Genomic DNA, 6,011 nt, shown 5'->3' with positions numbered 1-6,011 from the left:
CTTATGTTGACCCAAAAGTGATTTTCTAGTCGGACTTTCACCTTTCACTTGCTAGGTTGCTTTTGCTTTTTGGCCTATACCTGCTGGGGCTTGATTACAAATACTAGACAACTGAATGAGTTCATCACATAATCATAGTTTTACTTTTCACAAATATAAATACTCTCTCATCATTGCAGCATATATATACAATGTATCGTTTCGAACATACTCATATATATACACTGGTATATATATATCGTTTCGAACATACTTTGTATACATGTAGATATTTATAGAAAGAGAGATTAAAATAGAAGAGGGTATACATATAAGAAAGTTTTGAATATCTCAAAGAAGGGATAATAGTCTGCTTTGAGATTGAGAGCAAGATATACCATTTTTTGAGATATGTGTGTAGATAACACGATTTCAGCACTGGATTCACAAATTCAATGGTGGATAGGAAGTGTATGTTCTTGGTGTTTTAGTGTGTGTTTTTAGAGAGAGAGAGAGAGGAATGATTGGAATTAAGTGTGTGTAAAGTTACAGGAATGAATGAGAAAGGCTTAAAGTTATTATGATTTTTAAGGTGTGAAGGGTTATTTATAGTCTAACTATACATTTATGCTAATTATCACATCTAGTCCCTCAACCTTAGAAATCATTCATCTATGACTTAACAACAAGTATGACCACTAATCTTAAATTACAATTTATCACTATTTTGAATTTCTAACATTCTTCCCCTTAGTGATATATTGTAATAGATGAAGTACGTGTTATCTTGTCTTGTAGGAATGAAATTGATGAGCCCAGTGGTGAAGACAATTTGTTTGATGAAACAAATATTTGGATAACTTGATTCAATCTTGGTCTTGGACTTCTTGAAGTTAAATCATGAGATGATTCTCAATGTTCTTTTTGAACAGGGAATTAAGAGTGTGTGTGTATGAACTTGTCTTTGATTCTTCAATCTTCAATTCTTGAGTGAAATTCAACTTCTTGAAATGAAGTATCATTAATTTGTACTCTCCCCCTTGATATATGCATTGGAGCTTCTTGAACAAGTGTTATTGTATGACTTTGAAGATCGTCAATGAAGTATGTTGATGAAGACACTTTTGAAGCATTACTTCTTTGTCTTGAATCTTCTAACCAATCTTACAACTTTTTGCAGCTTTGATCTTTGTCACATTGACTTGAACACTTTGGAGAGTAAACATCTGAATGAAGTTTGGATAAGTCTCTTATGAAGTAATCATGCTCCCCCTCAATTCATGAGAATAAACCTTGTTGGAACATCTTTGAACATTTGTTCCATATTGAGAGAATATTCTTTCATCTTCGGTTACATTCTTATCTTTGTATTCATCTCAGTTCTTCTTTTTCAAGTCAAGATCTCAATCAACTAAAATCTAGTGAACATTTGAGCTCAATTGACTGAAATGTTTTGAAAGTCTTTGACACATTAACCTGAACGATCCATAGCTCGATTTTGTGTAATTTTCATTCAATTTTCAAATTTTTTTTTTTTATACACAAACAAACACCTTTTCACATACAAACTCCATAATTTCACAAACCAAGCACAAACTCTTCTCCGTCAAATTATTCTTATTTCTTTCCTAATCAATCATAATCTTTTTCTCCCCCTCAAAATGACAAAGTTGGAAACCAATGTCATTATGCAAATATTTATTGATAAAATGCTAAAAGAAATATCACAATCCAAAACTAGTTTCACATGGAGAAATATCAACCATCAACGCATCAACCCAAACCATTAGCCCAACCCAAAGAATCCTAAGGGTAACTAAAATGTAAGGTTGAAGTTGTTGATACAAACATTATAGTAAGGTGTTGGTGGTTTTTGTGTTTGTGAGATGAGAAATGAAACCGAATAAGAATGATCCGTTAACATGTTCAAAAATCAAAAGGATTAATGAAATGACCGTTAGAAATGTATAACATTTTTCGGATTTCCTATGTATCATTGAGACATGCACAAAGCAATGTTCTAACATAGTTCGGTCTGCGGCTTTTCAACCACTAGATCGCTCCAAAGAATATAAATCATGGTTAGTACAGCCGAAGCATTCGATAACCACAATCTATTATCCTTAAAGACTTTTTAGGTAAAATCCGAGGTCACTGTTAGACTTCTCGGTAACTCAATAATCACATAAATGTAATTATGAGACCTACGTTCAACGTTAGAAAAAATGTCAGCATTGGTAGGATTTCCATTTGATCATCGTGGAATATCAATTAAGATATCACTACAAATATTCCGGCTATATCACAAAGATAAGCAATAATATCAAAAAAATATGACTCGAATGTGTCTTAAAGAAATGAATAATGATCAAATTAATGATCAATCAAGATAGCTCTAGACACAACGTGATCAAATGAAGTCGGGGACTGGAGCAGAATGTCACCCTTATTCAATATCAACATCTTCCAAATGAAGAGTCAATAGAAATGTGAAAATCTCCGTGAGAAATGAAATAAATATTTGTTAAGAAACACTTGAGTGGTTAGGTAAAGATGTGCATCGCTTCACTGGGTTCATGAAGTCTTTATCAAGATATCAACAAATGACATCCGATATAAATTTGTTTAACCCGACGATTTGAGAATTTAGGGAAGGGTATCATTTCTTTTTAACCCTTTTCTCACAACATATCACCTTAACCTCTCACTTTTCGACTTTACCCCCTCCAACCTATCTGCACGAAACCATCATCACCCAAAATACCCTTACAATCAAATGAAAGAATTGATTACTCTGGGGTTAGAACTCATCGGCGATGATGAAGTTCATGGAGTGAACGAATCGCTCATGTGCAAACTAATCACCGAACTTCAATTGATGAAAAGTCATTTTGAAAAACATGAAATGTGCGTATGAAAAGATTTAAAACACATTTAAAGTTTTGAAAGTTTTGAAATCACAAACTCCCCCTTAATCTATGCAAGAATAGATCAAAATGTTTTTCATAGAAAGGTAGAGCAAAAATTGGTTTTTGTGAAATCAAAAAGGGTAAAATCTTGGTTGTGATATATACAGATTTTTCAAAATGACTTTTCATAACGTGAACAAGATTTTTCAATTGAGAAACACAAAGTTTTGCTTCATCAACAATGTTAATAATAAGAATGTTAGGGAGTACACAAAGGCGTTCGATCCTTCGCATCTTACATCAACAAGTTGGATGGAATAAAACATTTAAGCAAACTTGTTTTGTAAGCAATCAACTGCTATGACACATACATTTTGATATAAGATCACTTGGAAGCACACAAAGGCATTTGATTCCTTGTTTTCTTATATCAATCTATATGTATAACAACAGAATCTTAAAAATGAATAATTCATGAAGATTTAAAATTTGATAATTTAAAATAAAGTATTTGAAGAGCGGGTTACATACAGAGTATATGTAAGCCTCTTTGAAATAAATAAAACTATGAAGCACGGGTTATACACAAAGTATGTATAAGCCACTGTGAAATAAATAAAACAATGAAGTACGGGTTACACACATGGTATATGTAAACCATTTTGAGATAAATAAAAATAAAGAAAGTCTTTTTGTTATTTTTCACAATTTTATATTTTTGTATTAATTTTGTCTTTTCAAATTTTGTATTTTGTTTTCTAAAATGTATCAAGAACAAAATAATTTAAGGTTTAAGATTTAACATGCCAAGCTTAGAGATAAGAAAGTTAAACCTCTTTTCGTCCAATGGTTTTTTGAACAAATCTGCAAGTTGATAGTCAGTTCCCACAAAGTAGAGCTCGATGTCACCTTTCTCAATATGATCTTTGAGAAAATGATATCTCACATCAATATGCTTTGATCGAGAGTGGTTTACTGAGTTGACAGCAATAGCAATGGCACTCTAAGAATCACAATAGATAGGGATATGATCATATTTCAGACCATAATCAGTTAGTTGCGTCTTCATCCATAACACTTAAGCACAACAACTAGCCGCAACCACATATTCAGCTTCAGCCGTTGATAGTGACACACAATTCTGTTTCTTGGAAGACCAACTCACAATTTTATCACCTAAAAATTGTAAAGTACCGAAAGTGCTCTTGCGATCAAGCTTACAACCTGCATGATCTGCATCTGAATAAGCAGTTAGATTGAATCCAGTATCCCTTGGACACCAGAGACCTAAATTGGTATACCCTTCAGATAACGATATATTCGTTTCACAGCTTGAAAATGTAAATCAGTTGGAGCAGCTTGATACCTAGCACACATATATGTTGCAAACATTATATCTGGGCGAGATGCTGTAAGATACAATAATGAACCAATCATACTTCTATATCTCTTTTGGTCAAATGGTTTCCCATTTTTATCAGCATTTATGTTTGTTCGAGCAGCCATTGGGGTAGAAATTGAAGAACATGAAGTCATATGAAACTTTTTCAACATGTCATTTATGTATTTACCTTGTGATATAAAAATACCATTTGGTAATTGTTTGATTTGAAGACCCAAAAAATAGTTCATTTCCCCAATCATACTCATTTCAAAATGATTAACCATAAGAGATGAAAAGTTTTGACAAAATGTTTGACTGGTTGACCCAAAGATAATATCATCAGCATATATTTGGACAAGAAGAACATGCTTACATTGTTTGCGAATGAACAGGGTAGGGTCAATTGTGCCTTTGGTATAACCACCTCTTAGTAAGAAAGTAGTTAAAGAATCATACCATGCACGGGGTGCTTGCTTAAGACCGTAGAGAGCCTTGTCTAACCTGTAGACATGGTTTGGCCTTTTAGGATCAACAAAACCTTCTGGTTGTTCAACGTAAACTTCTTCTTTGAGGTCACCATTCAATAAAGCTGTCTTCACATCCATTTGAAACACAGTGAAGTTTTGAAATGCGGCATAAGCTAAGAAAATCCGAATGGCCTCCATTCTTGCAACTGGAGCAAAAGTTTCGTCAAAGTCAACACCAGGTTGTTGGCAATAACCCTTTGCAACAAGTCGAGCTTTGTTCCTTACTACCACTCCATTCTCATCCTTTTTGTTCTTGAAAATCCACTTAGTGCCTATTGGATCATCTTTTCTCAGATTTGGAACTAATCTCCATACTTTCAGTCTTTCAAACTGTGCAAGTTCTTCTTGCATTGCCTTAACCCACTTTGGATCACAAAGAGCTTCAGAGACAGTTTTGGGTTCATTGTTGCTGAGAGAAAGTGCAACAAGACACTTGTTAACTGAAGTACGAGTAGTTACTCCGGCTTATGGATCTCCAATAATTTGATCAGTAGGATGATCTTTCAGCATACGTGACCATTTGCGATCATGAGGAAGAGGATCTTGTTGATGAATATCAACATCATCATCATTAAAACCTGATTTTAGTTGAGAGATGGAATCATAGCTTGGTAGAACTGCTTCCTCATAGGATGGATGATCGAAGTCAAGTGGTACATACACATTTGGAGTGTTCATCGGATTTGTTGTCTGAGTAAATTGGGTAGGTAGTTCTTGAACATTCACTTGAGAAGAATTATCAGGAGAGGGTGGTGAAGAAGAATCATTAGAAGAGGATGAAGAAATACTACTTGAAGAAGTAGCACCTTGCTCAGAAGAACTTGATGATGATTCATGATTGTTGTCAGGAACTGGATCATTTGTCTGAATTGGTTCAACGATGACTCGAGGTTCTTCATCATGAATCGGTTTAGAATTGTAGAATTCTTCAAAAAGAATATATAATTAATCACTTGTTGGGGTTGGAAACTTCTTGAATTTAGATGCTAAAGTAGAAGTCCTTGTAGAAGTACTTGAAGCACTTGCATCATTACTTGTTGGTAGCAAACTTTCTTGTTCAAAGATCATGCCCGACATCTCATCAAACCAAATATTCATTGTTTCTTGAATTTTATTTGTTTGGCAATTGTAGATTCGGTAGGCAATTGATGTCTTGGAATAACCAACAAAGTAACCTTCATCACCTTTCTTCTCGAACTTTCCAAGGTTCTC

Source organism: Erigeron canadensis, chromosome 2 (genome assembly GCF_010389155.1).
Source record: "Erigeron canadensis isolate Cc75 chromosome 2, C_canadensis_v1, whole genome shotgun sequence".
NCBI classification, from domain to species: Eukaryota; Viridiplantae; Streptophyta; class Magnoliopsida; order Asterales; family Asteraceae; genus Erigeron; species Erigeron canadensis.
This window is presented reverse-complemented; position numbering follows the sequence as displayed.